The following is a 23,111-nucleotide window of genomic DNA, read 5'->3' as shown; positions in this document are numbered from 1 at the left end:
GTGATGGGACCAGATGCCATGATCTTAGTTTTCTGAATGTTGAGCTTTAAGCCAACTTTTTCACTCTCCTCTTTCACTTTCATCAAGAGGCTTTTTAGTTCCTCTTCACATTCTGCCATAAGGGTGGTGTCATCTGCATATCTGAGGTTATTGATATTTCTCCCAGCAATCTAGATTCCAGCTTGTGCTTCTTCCAGCCCAGCATTTCTCATGATGTACTCTGCATAGAAGTTAAATAAGCAGGGTGACAATATACAGCCTTGACGTACTCCTTTTCCTATTTGGAAGCAGTCTGTTGTTCCATGTCCAGTTCTAACTGTTGCTTCCTGACCTGCATATAAGTTTCCCAAGAGCCAGGTCAGGTGGTCTAGTATTCCCATCTCTTTCTGAATTTTCCACAGTTTATTGTGATCCACACAGTCTAAGGCTTTGGCATAGTCAATAAAGCAGAAATAGGTGTTTTTCTGGAACTCTCTTGCTTTTTCGATGATCCAGTGGATGTTGGCAATTTGATCTCTGGTTCCTCTGCCTTTTCTAAAACCAGCTTGAACATCTGGAAGTTCATGGTTCACGTATTGCTGAAGCCTGGCTTGGAGAATTTTGAGCATTACTTTACTAGCATGTGAGATAAGTGCAATTGTGCAGTAGTTTGAGCATTCTTTGGCATTGTATTTCTTTGGGATTGGAATGAAAACTGACCTTTTCCAGTCCTGTGGCCACTGCTGAGTTTTCCAAATTTGCTGGCATATTGAGCGCAGCACTTTCACAGCATCATCTTTCAGGATTTGAAATAGCTCAACTGGAATTCCATCACCTCCACTAGCTTTGTTCGTAGTGATGATTCTTAAAGCCCACTTGACTTCACATTCCAGGATGCCTGGCTCTAGGTAAGTGATCACACCATCGTGATTATGTGGGTCGTGAAGATCTTTTTTGTACAGTTCTTCTGTATATTCTTGCCACCTCTTCTTAATATCTTCTGCTTCTGTTAGGTCCATACCATTTTTGTCCTTTATTGAACACATCTTTGCATGAAATGTTCCCTTGGCATCTCTAATTTTCTTGAAGAGATTTCTAGTCTTTCCCATTCTGTTGTTTTCCTCTATTTCTTTGCATTGATCACTGACGAAGGCTTTCTTATCTCTCCTGGCTATTCTTTGGAACTCTGCATTCAAATGGGAATATCTTTACTTTTCTCCTTTGCTTTTTGCTTCTCTTCTTTTCACAGCTATTTGTAAGGCCTCCTCAGACAACCATTTTGCCTTTTTGCATTTCTTTTCCATCGGGATGGTCTTGATTCCTGTCTCCTGTACAATGTCACGAACCTCCGTCCATAGTTCATCAGGCACTCTATCAGATCTAGTCCCTTAAATCTATTTCTCACTTCCACTGTATAGTCATAAGGGATTTGATTTAGGTCTAGTGGTTTTCCCTACTTTCTTCAATTTAAGTCTGAATGTGGCAATAAAGAATTCATGATCTGAGCCACAGTCAGCTCCCGGTATTGTTTTTGCTGACTGTATAGAGCTTGTCCATCTTTGGCTGCAAAGAATATAATCAATCTGATTTTGGTGTTGACCATCTGGTGGTGTCCATGTGTAGAGTCTTCTCTTGTGTTGTTGGAAGAGGGTGTTTGCTATGACCAGTGCATTCTCTTGGCAAAACTCTGTTAGCCTTTGCCCTGCTTCAATCAGAATAGCCATCATTAAAAACCCTACAAATAACAAATGCTAGAGAGAGTGTGAAGAAAAGGGAACCCTCCTACACTGTTGGTGGAAATGTAAACTGGTATAGCCACTGTGAAAAACAGTGTGGAGCTTTCTCAGAAAACTAAAAATAGAATTACCATATGACCCAGCAATTCCACTCCTGGGCACATTTCCAGACAAAACTATATGTCAAGAAGATTCATGCATCCCTATGTTCATAGCAGCGCTATTCTAAATAGCCAAGACATGGAAACAAACTAAATGTCCATCATCAGATGAATGGATAAGAAAGATGTGGTATATATACACAACAGAATATGACTCAGTTGTAAAAAAGAGTGAAATACTACCATTTGCAGTGATATGGATGCAACTAGAGATTATCATACTAAGTGAAGTAAGTCAGAAAGAGAAAAATAAATACCATATGATATCACTTATATGTGGAATCTAAAATATGACACAAGTGAATCTATCTATAAAACACAAACAGAATCACCGACATAGAGAATAGACTGCTGGTTGCCAAGGGAGAGGAGGTTAGGGGACGACAGGTGAAGTCGGGGGCTGGGGTTAGTAGGTATAAGCTTCTATACATAGAATGAATAAACAACAAGGTCCTACTGTATAGCACAGAGAACTGTATTCAATATTCTATGATAAACCATAATGGAAAAGAATATTTTAAAAATGAATATATAGATGAAACTGGAGCCCATTATACAGAGTGAAGTAAGCCAGAAAGATAAACACCAATACACTATACTAACACATTTATATGGAATTTAGAAAGATGGTAACGATAACCCTATATGCAAGACAGAAAAAGAGACATAGATGTATAGAACAGACTTTTGGACTCTATGGGAGAAGGTGAGGGTGGGATGATCTGAGAGAATAGCATCAAAACATGTATATTATCAAGTGTGAAACAGATCTCCAGCCCAGGTCTGATGCATGAGACAAGTGCTCAGGGCTGGTGCACTGGGAAGACCCAGAGGGATGGGATGGGAAGGGAGGTGGGAGGGGGATTGGGATGGGGAACACATGTAAATCCATGGCTGATTCATGTCAGTGTATGGCAAAAACCACTACAATATCGTAAAGTAATTAGCCTCCAACTAATAAAAATAAATGAAAAAAATAAGTACAAAAAAAGTATACACACACACACACACATATATATACAATTCTTTCATTGTTGGGAGTAAGCCAGAAGTCATAATAATTTTGGATTTATCATCTGAAGACAACGATTTTAATAAGCAATCAATCAAATCACATCCATTTAGGAAACTACAAAGGCCCCAGGAGAGGTATAGAAGTAGTCAAAGACCCTAAACGAGGATCCCTGTCTGAGTGACATGGTGAACAAAGAGGAGGGTGTAGAAACCTATTGTGAGCTGGAAGGGGGCAGCACTGTGGAGACTCAGGTGTGCACCACTCTGAGAGGAGCTGTAGTTGGAAACGTGACAGTTAGAAGATAGAATAAACAAAGGAAAGTTTGGGGTTTGGTTCAGTTCAGTTGCTCAGTTGTGTCTGACTCTTTGCGACCCCATGACTCCAGCACTCCAGGCTTCCCTGTCCATCACCAACTCCCGGAGCTTATTCAAACTCATGTCCATTGAGTCGGTCATACCATCCAACCCTCTCGTCCTCTGTCATCCCTTTCTCCTCCTGCCTTCAATCTTTCCCAGCATCAGGGTCTTTTCCAATGAGTCAGTTCTTCGCATCAGGTGGCCAAAGTATTGGAGTTTCAATATCAGTCCTTCCAATGAACACCCAGGACTGATCTCCTTTAGGATTGACTGGTCGGATCTCCTTGCTCTCCAAGGGACTCTCAAGAGTCTTCTCAAACACCACAGTTCAAAAACATCAATTTTTGGGTGCTCAGCTTTCTTTATAGTCCAACTCTCACATCCATACAAGTTTATAAATCCAAGTATAATTATGGAGGGACCTTCTAGGGTACCCCCAGGGTGCCATTTCTCCTGCTGATGCTACTCAACTCATTGTAGGTGGCTGATCATGTAGCTCTAATTCTGTCTTGCCTCCGTGACTCTAGGGAGGAGACAGTGAACTAGCAGAAACTGGCTCACTTTCTACTGCCATAGGTGAACTGACCTTGGACAACTGCCACACTGAGGTTGTGTAATTCTCACAACAACCTTGGTGGTTGATACTATGGTGATCTTGATGTTTCACAGGAAAAACCTGAAAGTTAGATGTGGTAGAGTGTTAGGTTAGATATGGTTAGATATGGCAAGTTAGTACATTGCCCACATGCACAAATCTCGTGAGTGAGCTAGCCAGTTGTGAATGCAGGTGGTCTGACTCTAGAGTACACACTAGTCCCTGCTCGCACATCTCCTCTTGTTCTAGGTCTACCCCTCCACCCCCAAGTCACAGTTGTGTTGCAAGCGCCCCATGTCAGCGATTTTGACTCCAAGGTTTCCATGCTAAACTGCTGAGTGGATAGTGGTGCTGTTTCCTAAGAATAGGAAGACAGGGGTGGGGCAGGTCTGGGGAAAGGAGCGGTGAATCAAGATTTCTGTCACATGTGGGGTGCTTATTAGACAGCCACACGGAGAGCTGAGTCAGCAGTTGGATTTATAAGACTGGAAAGACTAAGGACAGAGACTTACAAAATTTCCTAGCAAGACATTACCTGTGAATTCTTTGTTGAATTTGTCCTCCCTTCTCCTTGTGTCCCCTTGTTCTTTGTTGTTTCAGTTCCTGGCCGAGCACTTGGGGAGGCCCTGTCAAGTGCTGTGGGGAGCCTGTCAAGTGCCTGGTGGAGCCATGGCTGCCAGGGAACTCTTGGGGCTGGGCTCCAGGCCATGTTGGGCCATGGCCCTCTGAGACACTCTTCCTTGAAAGTTATCCTCAGGAAGGTGAGCAGGGAGGTGACTATGATATCTGGTGGCCTGAGGTCAGGCTCTGACTTCCTTCAACTCTCTGGGGGTCAGTAACATGTGCAGCCATGATTTTTCATAGATGTTTCATATACTTTTACATAGAAGTCATTTGGAAATTTTTATTCAGCTAAACGTTGGCTGTCTGGCAGGAGATACACTTTTGTTGGTAAAAAGCTTATCCCTTTGATTCAGGAAAAATGTAAATCCACTGACAATATCAGCTCTGATAAAAATAAGTGAGGGAAGCTGGAGTACTCTCAGGGTGCTCTGACCTCCAGAATCAGCCATCAGGACCCATGTGTAGAAAAGCCATGCTGAATTGACAAGGACCCACTGATTGGTGTAGGGAAGCATATGCTCTTAATGAGGCCATATGGGTGGGTCGAGAGAGAGAGAAAGCGATGTGGTGGGGGTAGGGGACTTTGTTTCTCATGGAACACACTAGGGCCTCTAGGACCTGCTGGAGAGCCATCTCAAGTAGACCGCCTCCATTTGCTGATGGGGTGCTGCAGCACATTCAGGCACCATCCACACCTGTGGGTGTCTGCAGGGCAGCCTGGACCTATGGTAGTGCCTCCTCTTGTTCTGGAACACACCAAAAACTGGGAGCCTTTCAGATCACTGGGTAAATGGGATGGAATAACATGACCATGACCAAATGAGGTATACATTAAACCCAAAGAGACTTACTAGGGATTGTGTTTTTTCTTTGTGGTAGGAAGGAACAGATGCAGCAATATGCCCTTCATCTTGGAAGGGATATTCCTTGGAAGGGATATACCGACATGCCTCAGATCACTGGACCCCTCAAATTTTCACTGAGGTCGAAGGGTTCTGATTTTCAGGGGGACTTATTTCCTATTTCTGGCATGCAAGTATCTTCTCAACAGGTCTAGAGTAGTCACTACTTCCTCTCAACAGATCCAGTTAGCATAAGTATTTTCAATGCAACAGACCAGAATGATATCATGCAGAGTGGAAATGGTGACCAAGATCCCTATAGACTAGGGCTGGAGAGTTGATACCTCTGAAATAGGAGAGTGAAAGCAAATTACTGGCCTTCTCAGCTGAAAGCAAACTACTTTTAGTGGTCTTGACTAACAGGTAAAGAGAAAAATGAACACATTTGCCAGACCAATACAGCTGATCAGGTATGAAGGGATTTGTTGATTTGCTCCAGTAATAACACTATATTTGGAATAGCAGCTGCAATTGCAGTCACCACCTGATTAAGTTTATGCTAATCCACTGTCATTCTTCTACTGCACAGGCCAAATCAGCGAGCTGAATGGGGATGATTGAGGATGGATGGGCAGGAATCACCACCTTTGCATCCTTCAAGCGCTCCTAGGTGGTACTCTCTGTAATGCCGCCAGGACTGAGATACTACTTTTGAATCACTATTTTCTCGGGTAGAAGCAATTCCATTAGTTTTTTTTTTTTTTTAAATTCCATTAGTTTTATCTAGTTTTCCTATAATAGCCTGGGCATAAAAATAAAAATGGCTGCTGCTTCATTTTAACCCTCCAAATCTCACATAAAGTATCTTTTGAGATGTGCCTTAACCAGAAATATTTCTGGGAATTCTGGGAGATATGGTTCAGCCTAGCCGAGTTGAATTGTTTAAAAACATAAAAAACTACAGATATCTTCACACTTCAGTGTGCATTTAAAAAAAATTATGACATTCTGTTCTCTAACTGTATGCCATTGTGGTACTTTGTTATGCCTGTTTTACAGAGGAGCCTTTTGGGCTACAACCCACAGGGTCAAAAAGAGTTGGAATGACTGAACGACTAACACTAACAGGATGTACTTATCTGATGGTATTTTAAAGGACTTTACATGGCACGTGGACCTGATGTAAAATAACATTATAAGAAAAATGTCCCCTTTTTAATTATCTTTACTGTTATGTTAATGAAAATTTCTCAGGTTAATACCAGTGTGTTTCTAACACCTCTCACCTCTGTAACATTTTCCTGCAAATGCGTGTGTGCTCAGTCATGTCTAGCTCTTTGCAACCCCATGGACTGCAGCCTGCCAGGTTCCTCTGTCCATGGGATTCTCCAGGCAAGAATACTGCAGATCCCCTTCTCCAGGGGATCTTCCCGACCCAGGGATCGAACCTGCATCTCCTGCATCACCTGCATTATCAGGTGGCTTCTTTACTACTAAGCCCCTGGGGAAGCCCATAATATTTTATCTCACTTTAAAAAAGAAAGAACAGGCCTCTGACTTAGAGCCTAGCAGAGAATAGTATCCCTAATATACACAAATATAGAGTCCAAAGCCGGGCAAGCTTTCCCTCATCTGTCATTTATTTATTTAAATTTGTGGTATAATAGAGATTTGCAATTCTTTTTAAAATAAATTTACTTATGTAGAAAAGGAAGATGATTAAATTTCCCAAAGAAAAACAACTGGTTCATTAATTTTATAATAATACAGGTAAAAACTGTAGCCCTAAATTGTGAATTTGGTATGTGAATTATTAGTCTCAGAACACTCTTCTCAACTGTGTTGCTTTTCACTAGGAAACTCACTTCCCTTGAGAAGACATGTTTTATCCATAGCTTCAGTGAATGAGGGCTACTAAAATATTAATTATCTGAGCTTTCTTAAGCATAACTGAATTAGCTTTAATTTGCCTAGATAGATAGACATTTTAGTGGTTCGTAGCAAACTGTAATAAACTGAGTAACTGTAGGCTTTAATGTAATCTCACACAATCCTATTATATCCTAGTTGCTTTTTTGACCTTTTTAGGTCATTTCTTTTTTTCTTTTCCTTTAGGTCAGTTCTTGACTTAAACACACACACACACAATCTGTAATTCTGAATGTCTTCTTTCTGTGCTATGCCAAGGAAATCAATAGATCAGAATGAATTGATATCTTGTCATGTCTTCCATTTGTAAAAACACTGTCCCAGGAAAAGCACAATGCGTGTTATTCAGGCATAATAAATGTTTACTAAGCACTGCTTGTGAAAAGCTCCCTGGTTTTCATTTCCATGAGTTTTAGGACCTTAATCACATATTTTGTTTCCCTTAAATTAATAAATTCATGGTCAGTTCTATTGCTGCATCAGAAAAGGGGGGAGAGTTGGCTGAGTTAGACACAGATTTGCTGTTTCAAAGAAACCCCTTTTGAAAGTTCAGTGTATAATGTGTTTAGAGGTAAATGACAGTGTCAATTATGCAGTCCAGATAGAATTATCAAGAATTATACAGTCTCCATATAGAACAACCGTCATGAAATCCAGTGGTCCTCAGCTACTTCCACATAAGCAGTGAGTCTGTCAAATGATTATAAGATTAATAAATTAATGCACTCAGTCAAAATGGAATAACCAAATTACCATTTATTGAACATCTATTATGTACCAGGTTCAAAGCCATACTTGGGATAAACAGGGCTGTGTAAGGTATGCAGGTCAGGGAGCAACAGTTAGAACTGGACATGGAACAACAGACTGCTTCCAAATAGGAAAAGGAGTATGTCAAGGCTGTATATTGTCACCCTGCTTATTTAACTTCTATGCAGAGTACATCATGAGAAACTCTGGGCTGGAGGAAGCACAAGCTGGAATCAAGATTGCCGGGAGAAATATCAATAACCTCAGATATGCAGATGACACCACCCTTATGGCAGAAAGTGAAGGGGAACTAAAAAGCCTCTTGATGAAAGTGAAAGAGGAGAGTGAAAAAGTTGGCTTAAAGCTGAACATTCAGAAAACTAAGATCATGGCATCTGGTCCCATCACTTCATGGCAAATAGATGGGGAAACAGTGGAAACAGTGGCTGACCATTTCTGGGCTTGAAAATCACTGCAGATGGTGATTGCAGCCATGAAATTAAAAGGCACTTACTCTTTGGAAGGAAAGTTATGACCAACCTAGATAGCATATTAAAAAGCAGAGACATTACTTTGCCCACAAAGGTCCATCTAGTCAAGGCTATGGTTTTTCCAGTGGTCATGTATGGATGTGAGAGTTGGAATATAAAGAAAGCTGAATGCTGAAGAATTGATGCTTTTGAACTGTGGTGTTGGAGAAGACTTGAGAGTCCCTTGGACTGCAAGGAGATCCAACCAGTCAATCCTAAAGCGATCAGTCCTGAGTGTTCATTGGAAGAACTGATGTTGAAGCTGAAACTCCAATACCTTTGGGCACCTGATGCAAAGACCTGACTCATTTGAAAAGACCCTGATGCTGGGAAAGATTGAGGGCAGGAGGAGAAGGGGATGACAGAGGATGAGATGGTTGGATGGCATCACCAACTCAATGGACATGAGTTTGGGTAAACTCCAGGAGTTGGTGTTGGACAGGGAGGCCTGGTGTGCCGCGGTTAATAGGGTCACAAAGAGTCGGACACAACTGATTGACTGAAGTGAACTGAACTGAAGACATGCTGACTACCCTCTAGAGACTTCTGGTTTTAATAAGAGAGAAAGCTTGACTAAATAAGTTCCAGAAAAATGAGATGGGGCAAAAATAGAGGAGAGTGCCAGGGATGGTGGTGGCACAGAGGAGGCTGTGATCTGCTTTATTGGGAAGAGGCAGGGAGCACATCACAGAGGGAGAAGGGGATGGGTAGAGGATCCAGACGCTGGGGAAGAGTGATAGAAGTGCTAAGCAAAGGCAAAGAAAAGTCATTACAAAGTGGAAACTGATTCTAAGAAGGAGGATTAACTCTAAAGTTACCGAGGTATGTTCTAAAATCCCTACTTTTCCGAACTGATTAGTTTTAAGGTTTATTATGACTGCATTCATTTACAGCTTATAGAAAGCCCAGTTAACAGTACTCTGAATAGGAGAGGATTTATTTGTTTCAAGCAACAAGAAGTGTAATGCAGGTCAGCTAGGTGTGGTGTGATAGTTCAGGGATGCATTTGTAAACCAGGCTCTTCTCATCTTTTTCCTCCACTAGCATTAGTGTATAGCCTTTGTCCTTGTATTTGTGCCTCGCAGTCACAGGCTGCGGTTACAGGTTCTTGTCCACATCACAAGCAGGAAGATAGAAGTGGGAGTGAAAAGGGGAAGGGACATTAAAGCTAAACCTATTCTTTTAAAAAAGCTTTTCTGGAACTTCCCTCTAGAGACTTTGACTAACATCAGAGACCAGAACCCGCTTACATGACCATTCCATTTAAGCACGAAGGAGTTTGAATATCAAGAATATTAGATTTCCAGCCCATGACTGAGGAAAGCATGCAAGAAGGGGCTATGAATACTTTGTGAATAGCTAATGAGCCACATTTAGCACAAAGGTCTTGCAGGGGAGACACTTAAAAACAAAAATCATACAATTTTAGCCCTAAAATTAGTTCTAAAAGAGGTTTAACTAAACATCCAAAGGAGAAGAAAACATCTCCTCTAAGTTTTTTGTTTTGTAGATGAGACAACTCAGGCCCAGAGAGGCTAAACGACTTGCTCAAGATCATACAGACAGCTAGAGACAGAGCTGAACTAGAATGCAGGTCACCTGGTTTCCAGTCCTAGGCCTTTTCTCATGTACACTGAAATGATGTGAAGAACTTTGAGTATAGTTTATATGGATCTCAAGTCAAACTGAAATCACAAAATATTGAAAGTATCTCTACTTATTATAACCAGAACAAAAGGATAATAGCCATGAGAAATAAAAACTCTCAAAGAAACTGAAACCTTAAGATATACGAACAAGTAAAAATAAAAAGTTCAATGTGTATTTGGTTTCCCTGGAGAAGATGAAAGACCATAATTTATACTGTACAAGAATAAAACCCTCCATCTTTTGAGGAACAAAGATCTAAGCCAAAGTTTGTTTTTCCAAGTGGAATTTAGCCTAAAAATTGTTCATCAAATCTTTCTCCTAACCCTTCTTCAGATCTGTAAAAGCAAGAAGTTATTCCTTCACAAGAAAGCTATTTTTCAGTCCTGTGGAGCCTATTTCTGACGACAGCACTCCTGCTTATCACAGAATGTCTACAGGCCTGGCAAATGGTAGTTTGCAGAGGGGGAGGATAATGAATGACAAAAACATTCCACAAAGACACTTTTCTTCCTTTTGCAGTGAGAAAAGCCTTTTGTCAGATTATTGCCTCTTGCTTAAAGGGAGGTCACTGAACATCCACACTGCAATTTAAACTATGAAGAACGCAGGTTGTCTTATTAAAACATATGTAAACACTGATTTGGAAAGAAAATTACGTGGAGATGTTGTAATGACCCAATTCAGAAGCAAGGATGTCAGATATTACCTTCCACCCCTAAATATTTTGTGAATGAAACATAAGAGATACATGATTACTCATTTCTATAAATTTTATCCATCAAAACACTCATATAAGTGGTTGCTCAGATAACCTCTGTCTGAGGTCTGTTGTCTTGATGTGAGTCAAGTATGTTGGTGGCTTATTCTTAAGCCTGTCTTTAGAGATTTTTCTCATTTTGTGATATTTTGTGTTTTCAAGTAATATTTTAAAATTTGTTCACATTATCTTAATGTCTGCTCTGAATTTCACCATTTTGAAGCCATATGGCAGCTAGTGGCCTCCTTAGTTGTACCACTAATGTGGGTAGAGAGTCTGCCTGCAATGCAGGAGACCCTGGTTCAATTCCTGGGCTGAGACGATCCACTGGAGAAGGGATAGGATACCCACTCCAGTTTTCTTGGGCTTCTCTGGTGGCTCACAGGGTAAAGAATCCGCCTACAATGCAGGAGACCTAGGTTCGATCCCTGGGTTGGGAAGATCCCCTGGAGAAAGGAATGGCTACCCACTCCAGTATTCTGGCCTGGAGAATTGAATGGTCAGAGGAGCCTTGCAGGCTACAGTTCATGGGGTCACACAGAGTTGGACATGACTGAGCAATTTTCACTTTCAATGTGGGTAGAACTTTATTATAATTTCATGGTATAAAAAATTATATTTTATTTTCTTGTGCTTAGCATATGGTAAGCACCCAGATATTTACTAAGTGATTCAATTTATATGTGTCTTTCCAGCCTTCAAACTTATATACATTGCAGTGAAATACTGTGGTTCATCTGACCTAACCACTATGTAGAATTCTTGGCCATCTCTGAATATGGCCACATTCCTCTCATCTCAGTGAAGTGAAGCCATTGAAGGAATTCAGAGTATAAATGGGCTGTATATGTTACTTCTGCCATATGGATAACAACAAGAATAAATGACCTCATTAATCACAATCATCGGGGATGCAGAGTGTGGAAGACAATTAGCGGCTATTAGTGAGTTAAAAGTGCCAGAGCTTTACACTGCAAATCACTAGTATGCATTTTAAAAGATCAGTTTGGGATATTAATATCTTCATTATTTTTCTGCTTGTTTTTCTAAGGTTCCATCAGCTTCTCTTTGCAGAAAGCACATTTTCTTCATGTCAAAATCTCCTCCATTTGGCTGTGCTGGGGGTCCTCTCTATCCTGTGGGTTCCAAACCTGTCCAGACGCCTCTTGCCTCATGGAGAGTTCTCCTTTGCTAGCCATGGACCTTGGCTGGGACCATTCCATGTCTTTTGAAGCTCAAATGGACAGAGTCAGGTGTTCAATTCTTATTTTCCCAGGAGTCTTCTTGACACTAGACAAAGAAGTCCATGGCCCAGAAACCATCTCTGCATACCAAAAGGGCTTGAGGAAATGAGCTGTCCAGGCCACAGACATCCTGCCTGCTCCTCTACCTGCAGGGGCCTCAGTCCGTTATACTTACAAGTGAAAAAGAGGCCCCTTCAGTGCTCAGAGCCAAAAGAATACCAAAGTTACAAGGTGATTTCTGTTTTCAGCCAGAGGAACTTCTAACAGGTTAGAGCAAAACAAAAACAAACCAAAACCCCATTTCTAGAACTTTTGACTTTATTTACTTAATCAAGAACTATTTACGGAACACTATGATGCACAAAACACTGTTCTATCCCAATATATTTCAAATCTCTCTAATGGAGAAAAATATTCTGCTTTGAGACTCAACACACACACACACACACACACACACACACAACTGAAGATTTCATTTACTGTAAACTTATCCTTAATATGTGAGTATATCCTTAATATGCTGTCATTTGCTATTTCTTTTTATTTGCTTCTGTTTTATACTGTCATTAATAAAAAGGTGGCCAGACCACTAAGTTGGTCTTACTATTGACTGTAAACTGCAAATTAAATAACATAGCTATGAGTCAGTTCAGTTCAGTCGCTCAGTTGTGTCCGGCTCTTTGCAACCCCATGAACCGCAGCATGCCAGGTCTCCCTGTCCATCACCAACTCTCAGAGTTTACCCAAACTCATATCCATTGAGTTGGTGATGCCATTCAACCATCTCATCCTCTGTCATAGCTAAAGGGGACACAAAAACATAGCTATAGGAGACACAAAAACCTATTGATGGGCTAATATAGCTCTTGCCACATAGTACAGGCTCAATAAATATTACTTGATTTACATGATCCCTTCTCCTAAGGGATCTTAAAATCCCTATTAAGACATTAAAAAATAAGGATACCATGTAAGAATTAATGAACTGAGCCTATTTTGGTAATCATCTCACAATGTTTGTAAATCAAACTACCATGCTGTATACCTTCAACATATACAGAGATGTATGTCAATTATTTTTTAAAAAACTGGAAAAAATTAATGACCTAAACTGGCTAATAAATGACATCACAAGGAAGTAGTATAAGATTAAGAAAGGAAAAAGTGGTATAGATGTAATTTTGTGCTAAGCTAATAAATTGCTATCCTGTACAATATAAATACTATTTATTTCTATGATTAAAAACCCAGTTCTTGGTATCAATTTTAATTTGACCTTTAGTTGTGAATGTTATGCCATATTTAGATAGTCAGTTACAGTAAAGGTAGAAAAAGGAACACACTGATAAACTGCACTTTTATTTAGCCTCCAAATCCAATAGGTAATACTTTATTGAAATAATATGTTCTGCTTGAATTTTAGATCTTGCTAAATGAAGAGACATTTGGATTTTTCAAGTTCTTCACTGTGTTACACAGTTTTTAGCTCAGTAAATAAACTTTGGTACACAAATATCTCCCATCTGAGCAGGTGTTTTTCCCCTGAAGTAGCTTAAAAATGTAGAACATTTATTTTGCTCACAGACCTATAAAGATTAAGCAGTAAAGTGTTAAGACAGTAGTTCCCAAACTTTGTTGCACATTAGAATCACCTGGGAAATTTTTACAAACTGTACAAATGCCTGACTTCTACCTTCAGTGATTCTAATTTAGCTCTATGGGATGCAGCCTGGTATGGGATTTTAATGTGAAATAAAGTATAGAAACTGTATTCAGGGGATTGCTGGCATGCCCGAATTCCCAGAATCTTTCAACATCTTATGGTGATCATTGGTCCTTGTCTTGGCTAAGGTGTAAAAATGAAAATGTCTCAGTTAAAAATATATCTTTTTTAGGATAGATGTGATATTTGAGAGAAAAATGGCATTTTTAGATTATCTGGCTAATCTCTCTGTTAATCTAGGAAAGTAAGAGTTGACTGTGTGAGGAAGAGAAAAGTATTTACTAAAACTATTATGAAATCTCTGATGCTGGGAGAGACTGAGGGCAGGAGAAACGGGTGACAGAGGATGAGATGGTTGGATGGCATCATCGACTCAATGGACATGAGTTTGAGCAGACTTGGGGAGATAGTGAAGGACAGAGAAGCCTGACATGCTGCAGTCCATGGGGTCGCAAAGAGCCAGACGTGACTGAGTGACTGAACAGCAACAAATCATAAAATCCCATATCAACAGAATTTTACATTTGCTCTAAGGTGATCTCATATTTTTGATACACTGGGAAGAATTATGGATTGGAAGGGAGCACTGGGTGAGAAAAGGGGGTTTGGGAGATGCTTATGGAAAATGTTAAAGTCACATAAAAGTGCAAAATAATTGGATTTTTTTAAATTGAATTAGGTGGGTTTGTCCATTTAATACAAATAGGAAAAACTACAGGAGGACAATCTAAACTCAAAAACTGAGATTGCTATTTTGAAAAATGGTGGTAAATTTTGAATATTGCCTGGGGCCAATCACTCCAAATTCTTTTAATATGTTCATTTAGTCATTACAAAGTGGCATGCATTAATGCATACACAGTGGGAACACTTATTTGACAATGAGAATGAAGTGTTATATCAGTTATTCTCAGAACTGGCTGAAATTTAGAATCACATGGGGAGTTATGAAAAGTCCCCAGATCTCAGGCTGTACCCCAGATCAATCATAGCAGAATCTCTTGAGATTGGGGCCACGTCATGGCTCTGGTGATTACAATGTGCACCTGTGGGTGAGAGCACCCGTATTAAGTAAAGAACACTGTAGATATTGAATATAATCCTCTCCTCCTGCCATTAGAGAATAAATGCATTACTGGGGTGTGTCTGCACAGTTTCAGTAAAGTTATGGAATTTGGAGGATTTTCTAAAGCTTAGAATAAATGAGGCTTCCTAAAGCATTTTCCTCCTTAGAGCACTTTTGTGAGAGCGGTTCATTATTAAAAATCTTGTTTCACAGAGAGTCCAAGAGGTGATCCTCAAGATTAGGGACTCTAAGATAGCTCAAACCTACAACACCTGTGAGGTTTTCCTATGTAAGCATGGTAGGACAGGGAGGGACAGGAATGGAGTTCATTTCTACTTGTGTGCTTACTCTGAAATGATTGGTGGTGATTTCCTGGCACATGGTGTGAGAGAGATACTTAGGCCAAGCTGAGCTTCAGCAGTATGAGTACTGGGATTGCTTATGATGTCTATCAGGGAAGAGGAGGTAAGCCGTGGAAACATTCATGGTGTCTTTTTAACTTGGCTATCAGAAAAAGAGCTGGAGTTGTAAAGTCAGAAAGGGATAAATGAGAATTCCAGTTCTGCCTCTGCGGTGACTTTAGAATATATCATAGATTCTTTGACATACTTCCTTTAAAAAAATGGAGTTTCTTTCTCCCTCCGATGAATGTGGGTTGAACTCAGAGATTTGCCACTAACAAACAGAATGTGGTTGAAGTGATGCTGTGAGTAACCAAACGGATAGCTTCCATTTTGCCCTCTGCATTTTGGATAGCTCATTCTCAGTTCAGTTCAGTTTAGTTGCTCAGTCATGTTTGACTTTTTGTGACCCCATGGACTGCAGCACGCCAGGCTTCCCATCACCAACTCCCGGAGTTTACTCAAACTCATGTCCATTGAGTCAGTGATGCCATCCAACCATCTCATCCTCTGTCGTTCCCTTCTCCAGCTTTCAATCTTTCCCAGCATCACGGTCTTTTCCTATGAGTCAGTTCTTCGCATCAGGTGGCCAAAGATTTGGAGTTTCAACTTCAGCATCAGTCCTTGCAATGAATACTCAGGACCTTCCTTTAGGATGGACTGATTGGATCTCCTTGCTGTCCAAGGGACTCTCAAGAATTTTCTCCAACACCACAGTTCAAAAACATCAATTCTTTGGCACTCAGTTTTCTTTATAGTCCAACTCTCACATCCATACATGACTACTGGAAAAACCATAGCTTTGACTAGATGGACCTTTGTTGGCAAAGTAATGTCTCTGCTTTTTAACATGCTCTCTAGGTTGGTTATGACTTTTCTTCCAAGGATCAAGCATCTTTTAATTTCATGGCTGCAGTTACCATCTGCAGTGATTTTGGAGCCCCCCAAAATAAAATCTGTCAGTGTTTCCATTTCTTCCCATCTATTTGCCATGAAGTGATGGGACCGGATGCCATGAGCTTAGTTTTCTGGATGTTGAGTTTTAAACCAACTTTTTCACTCTCCTCTTTCACTTTCATCAAGAGGCTCTTTAGTTCTTCTTCACTTTCTGCCATAAATGTGGTGTCATCTGCATATCTGAGGTTATTGATATAGCTCACTCTGAGGGAAGCCAGTCGCCATGTCATGAGGGCACTCAATCAGCCAATGGAGAGCCCCACATTGGGAGGAACTAAGGCTTTCCACCAACAACCAGCACCAGTGTGTGAGCCCCCCTTGGAAACAAATCCTCCAGTTCTGTCAGCCTGTCCTAGCTGACAGCTTGACTGAAAACTTATGAGAACTAAGCCAGAAGTACCCCTATCCAAGCCATTTCCCAACTCCTGACCTACAAAGACAGTGGAAGATAAATTAATTGTTTATTGCTGTGTTAAGCTACTAAGTTTTTGGGGAGATTTCTTATGCAGCAATCAATATAGCTATTTAGTTGCTTTATTGTCCACGCTTTGGTTTCTTCATCTATAAAAAGGAGATAACAAATATCTCTAATGTTGTTTTGAAAATAAAGTGAATCAATAGTAAAATGTATCATTTACTGAGTACATCTGAGCACTGTTACATGATCTTGCACTGTATTAGCCCATGAATTATTTCAGTGCAACAAGCCAAAGCTTTTGGAATGCAGGCTAGTCATACAAGCAAACCCTAAGCATTGTGCAAGGAAGGCATTTTCCGTGATATTTGTGCTCCTCTGGCATTGTATAAAGTCTGCTTTTACCAATGTGGTATATTTTTTAATATCTTAAGTGAAGAGAACTCAGGCTCAGGCATTAGATTTAAATGTTCTCTCCCACATGTATAGTAGTCCCTGCATTGTGAGAGTTCATCGGAGGGGCTTGTTGAGCATTTGGGGAAGGCTGATCACCTATAACTATGAGAACAAGGAACTGCTACATGATGTCTGGGGACCTAGGGAGCTGCCTTGTCTACAACTTGGAAGTTTTGCTGTCAGGAAGACCTGGTTCAAATATCTGCCTTGCCCTTAATATCTATGTTGTTTTGGTCAAATTACTCAAACTCTCTGAGCTTCTAGTATTTTATCTATGAAATATGAATAATAATATCTCCTTTATAAGCTACTGTGAGATATATTAAAGTATGAAAAAATACCTACTAAAATCTTGGTACTTAATAGGTAGTCATATAGGTAAATATATTTTCTTTTGGGCCTCAAATGGAGATCAGTCCATGCAACATTCTTAAAAGGTAGCTATTTTACCATCTCTATTTTAAAAGTGAGGAAACTGAGGCCAGAGGCATCAACCCAAGGTCACATAGCTGATTAAAGCACTGGTCAGAATATGAACCCAGGCAGTCTTTAAACACAATACATATTTCTACCTCATTATTCTTTTCATGAAGCAAATATACATGTATGTGACTTAAGTTTGTCTGTTGAAAGAAGGTAACATCTAAATAAATAGGCAAAGAGTAGTTTTAAAAATATATAGGAAATATTTTTTTCATATTTGCAGTTTCTGGATGGTTTTGGTTTCTGATCATGTTTCTGATTTACTCATGTAGGATTTTCTCTTTCCTTCTCAGGTTTCTAGTCTTTCCTTTGTTTTCACCACTAGAATTTTCTTTTCTTTTTTTCACTAGAAATTTTTGAGGGAATCTGCTTTGAAAGATTGGTGCATGAAAACTTGGGAACACGGTTTACAGCAGTTAGAGGGAATCAGTATAAAAGGAAATGCATATCTGGGCTGAATTCCATGAGTGCCTCTCCACACCCTGAGTTCAGAACTGCAGACAAAGTTCTAGGGTGAGCTGTCTCATTGATGACCTCCGTGAGGTTACAGCTTGGTCACATGCTTTTACTTTTGTGAAAGAGATTTTTCTCCCTGAAAATAAAGGATGAGGTCTCGGGAGTCCTTTGTTCAGATTTCTACTTTCTCTAAAAGGAGAGCCCAGCTATCCTGTGCTGATGCAGAAATGACTTCCTGGTTAGGGAAGTCTATGTTTTTCAAACTGGGTGTCTTGTTGGTTAACAGAGATGGAGGTGTCATCTTGAAATGCCAGCTGGCCACTCAGGTGGTCTCCACTCAGGTGGGGGACAGGGTTTGTAAATTTAGAAACATCAATCCCTGGACACACTAAAAAATTGTTTATTCATATAGTATTTATTGAGAGCTTACCATATGCCAGACATAGCTCTGAGATCTGGATAGAAGCCAAGATGGTAAACTAGTAATGTATGATGAAAAACATGATCTTCAACAGGCTAAAATGTGTCAGGAATGGTCTACTCATCCCATGTGTACTTGGAACAGGTAAAATAAAGGTCAGAAGGATGCAAATTTATCCTTCCTCTATTAATCAGAGAATACTTCCAGACAGCTCTTAGTTCTCCTGGTTCCTGAGCTCTCCTCCCATTTTTGGTTCTAGATCTTGGTTCTTAGGGTTTCTGACCAAGAGAGTAGACTTAGTATGGTCTCAGCACCTCCTCCAGGAAGCATTTTGATATTCATCCTCCATACTATACAACACTGTTCAAGGTCTCCTTGGCCCTGAGGATCAGTTGCCAGCTCCCACTTGATAGCACATGATTTGAGTTCCTTATACTTTAATAAAATATGCAAATTAATAGGTATGAGGTGACTAGAACTGGTACTACAGTACATGGTAATTGTCCCATGTACACTGGAATCAAAACATAGAACTATCTATACTGAATATGAGTATATAGAGTTCATAATGAAGGCAAGCATCCTATTGATCTACCAGACCACCTTACCTGACTCCTGAGAAACCTGTATGCAGGTCAAGAAGCAACAGTTAGAACTGGACATGGAACAATGGACTGGTTCAAAACTGGGAAAGGAGTACATCAGGGCTGTATATTGTCACCCTGCTTATTTAACTTACATGCAGAATACAACATGCAAAGTGCTGGACTGGATGAAGCACAAGCTGGAATCAAGATAAATATCAATAACCTCAGATATGCAGATGACATCACCTTAATGCAGAAAGCAGAGAGGAACTAAAGAGCCTCTTGATAAAAGTGAAAGAAGAGAGTGAAAAAGCTGGCTTAAAACCTAACATTCAAAAAACTAAGATCATGGCATCTGCTCCCATCACTTAATAGCTAATAGATGGGGAAACAATGGAAACGGTGACAGACTTTATTTTCCTGGGCTGCAAAAATCACTGCAGACAGTAACTGCAGCTATGAAATTAAAAGACACTTGCTCCTTAGAAGAAAAGCTATGACAAACATAGACAGCGTATTTAACAGCAGAGACATTACTTTAACAACAAAGGACCATGTAGCCAAAGCTATGGTTTTTCCAGTAGTCATGTAAGGATGTGAGAGTTGGACCATAAAGAAGGCTGAGCACCGAAGAACTGATGCTTTTGAAATGTGGTGTTGGAGAAGACTCTTGAGAGTCTCTTAGACTGCAAGGAGATCAAACCAGTTAATCCTAAGGGAAATCAATCCTGAATATTCATTGGAAGGACTGATACTGAAGCTGAAGCTGAAGCTCCAATACTTTGACCACCTGATGCAAAGAGCTGACTGACTGGAACAGACCCTGATGCTGGGAAAGATTGAAGGCAGGAGGAGAAGGGGACAACACAGGATAAGATGGTTGGATGGCATCACCGACTCGATGGGCATGAGTTTGCGCACGGTCTGGGAGATGGTGAAGGACAGGGAAGACTGGTGTGCTGCAGTCCATGCGGTAGCAAAGAGTCGGACATGACTGAGTGACTGAACAACAATCTTAATTATTTAGTAAAACTTCAATGTTGCCATAGTGTCATGGTTATTTTATAAGGAAAGAAATGTAATTCCCTTGGTTGCCCTATCAGAATTCTTTTGTGTCCATTCAGCTTTGGAATCTTAGTTTGAGAGTTAGTTGCTAGCCACGTGACTCTATCGGGACTGTAGTTTCCCCATCTCTTAAAGGGGAAGACTCATGCCTACTTTTCCGTTTGCGGAGTGGATGTGAGGCCAAGTGCTATGACGTCAGTTCCCTGTGTAACACAGTACTAGAGCATGCATGCTCACAGCTACCTGCCTAGCCCGTTCTTTTTCTCCCTCCCTTCCCCACTCTTTCTCCTCATTTGCATTCCTCTCTTTTCTCTGAAAGGCATCAATGGGTGTGCAGTTTGGGTTTACTGTAAGGAGACCTCATTCCAGATAATGTAGGTAGCATGCCAAAGCAGTGCCCACTGTATAGTAAATGTCCAATGATATAAAAAGGTTATATCTTCTTGGATTTTCTGCAACAAAAATACATCCAAAAATAAAGAGTTGTTTGTGTTTCAACAGCATCCCCTTTCTCTAGACAGTGACCATTCACTCTCCTTCTCTCTCTCTTTCTCGTCTCTACCCAACCTTTTTCTTTTTCAGTTTTTGAGTGCTTTAATAATATTTAACATTTTTTTCAGACCTTTTTCAAATCTCCCTTTCAATTTCAAGCCTAAACTAGACTCTGTACCTTTAATGCTGGTTTACAACACAAGTTCCAGCAACAAAAATCTGAGGTGGGGGGGTGGTCGGTGAACAGAGGTATGCATGGCCATGAATAGGAGGAAGCCTGTCACTTTCTGAGTTATGGGACTGGAGGCCAGTGAGCCACCACTGTCACTGAAGGAGCCCAGCTTCCTCCTGGGGGCTCTGACTTGTCACCAAAGCTGGACCCTGGCTCCAGGGTGCCGCTTCTGGTAACTGACTGATCTGCTCTGGGCTTCCCTGGTTGCTCAGATGGTAAAAAATAAGCCTGCAATGCAGGAGACCTGAGTTAGATCCCTGAGTTGGGAAGATCCTCTAGCGAAGGGAATGGCCACCCACTCCAGTATACTTGCCTGAAAAATTCCCTCTACACAGGAGCCTGGCAGACTACAGTCCACAGGGTCACAGAGTCGGACATGACTGAGTGACTAACACTTTCACTTTAAATTCAGTTCATCCTCCACTTTTCAGCAGCACTGTAGGTGCAGATTGAATATAGCAACTGAGTAGTGAATAAAGCTAGCAAAGCAGGGACATCTATGTCAACTTCTAAAGGCATTGCTCATTAGTATCTGAGGGGGAGATGGGAAAGTCAATAGCACTATGTTATTATCTTAAGGAGCTAATTTTCTAATCAGCCAAAGGAAAAGAAGCTTTGTCCAAACATGAAGAAGCACCAGCATGACAGTGTGTTTATTCTTTTGGTCATCAGTGATCTTAAAAAGTCAGCTGAGCAGAATGACCAGGAAACAGCATGAGTATTGGAGATGGGCAAGATGGGTTTAGAGCCCATGTCTGTTACTTGCCATCCACATGTCTGTGACAGATCTGTTAACCTCTATGAGCTTTTCCTCTCTCATCTGTAATAAATGAGGATGATGGTCATTCCTTCCTGGGCTGTAGAGAGAAGTAAGGAGACAACAGTGTGCATGCCCAGCTCTGTCTGTGTCTGATGCATGGCTGGGGCTTAAATGTGAGTTTCTGTTCCTTAGATCTAATCTGAACCTATATTTCTCTTCCCCAGACCCCATGTCAGCATGTATTTAGAAAACAAAATCGTTTGCTTGACCTCTAAAAAATATTTACTCTTTCTAAATTCCATGAGGCTGGCCGTGGGGATTGTTTAGCTAAGTCAGGGGAATTAAGTGTGCAGTCCTCATTCCTACCCAGAGAGGCTCTGGAACTGCTCTTCTCCTCGTTAATTTCTGGGTAAAATCAAAGCACAGCAGCTCCACAGCACTCCCTTTCACACTCAGGGAGAGCTTCACTATTTTAAAATGAAGGATGCAGGAAGCAGGACGAATTCTGCTTCTGCAAGGCCAAAGCTTCCTTTCCCTCGTCTCTTGGCCACTCCCTGGGGGTGCTGTTGGACAAGGCCGGTACCCGAACAACGCAGGGCTCCTGGGTACTGCTGGGTCTCTGCAGGCCACTATAGGAGGTAGTGGCGAGGCTAGAAGTCACTTTACTCACTCCCATTTTGTGTGTTTTAGGACCATAATGATTGTAGTGACATGAATTATAGTCTCTTACATTTCATATCACCTTTTAATTTTTAGAATATCTCACTGTGTACCATCTCAAGATCATTTTGCCAAATTCTCATACTTTTCAGAAGTGAAATGTATTACAGATAAGGAAAAAGGGTCAGAGCAGTTAAGAGATTTGCCTTAAATAAGGTTCCATGGCAGGCGATGCTTTTGGCATGTCCTCATCTAAGCACAGTGCATGAGAGCAAGGCAGGGCATCTGACTGAACCCTGCAGAATCTCGTTCCAATCCAGCTCCACTGCTTTTTGGTAGTGGGACTGCCAGGTGAGTTAACTTTGCTGAGTCCAAGTTCTAGGAATGGGGAGTATAGTAAGGATGGTGCCTGCCTCTCTCGGGTGTCCCTGAGGAAGACAATATCTTTACTGCCCTGGGACATTTCTGAGGAAGCTTGACAATCCTGGAATGTCTTCAGGGAGGAAGACATTCTCCTTATCAAATGCACTCACTCTCTCCAGCTCCCAAAGCATGTTTGCCGTTTTAGTCATCTCTGAACATAGCTCACCAATGACTTTGCTCAGAAGACTTGGAGTGTGCAGAAATGCCAAGATATCTGAGGAAAATTGTCTTCCAACAGGAGCAAAACCCGACCCCTGCTGATGAAAGACTTTAGAGTCACTGTTTACGCTGTTTGAGGATCAGTCATGGATTTTGCTGCAGGAATGCTCCTGTATCTGATGAGCGG

At 40.8% G+C, this 23,111-nt stretch overlaps 1 long non-coding RNA gene across 1 annotated transcript; it reads left to right on the top strand.

The window, feature by feature from the left end:
- Window positions 1-4,448: 4,448 nt before the first annotated feature.
- On the top strand, window positions 4,449-7,609 carry LOC139036508 (uncharacterized). The gene is made up of 2 exons (XR_011489284.1): window positions 4,449-4,603; window positions 5,898-7,609. It is a non-coding gene; the product is annotated as an uncharacterized lncRNA (long non-coding RNA).
- Window positions 7,610-23,111: the final 15,502 nt, after the last annotated feature.

Source organism: Odocoileus virginianus, chromosome 1, assembly GCF_023699985.2.
Source record: "Odocoileus virginianus isolate 20LAN1187 ecotype Illinois chromosome 1, Ovbor_1.2, whole genome shotgun sequence".
NCBI lineage: Eukaryota > Metazoa > Chordata > Mammalia > Artiodactyla > Cervidae > Odocoileus > Odocoileus virginianus.
This window is presented reverse-complemented; position numbering and strand designations above follow the sequence as displayed.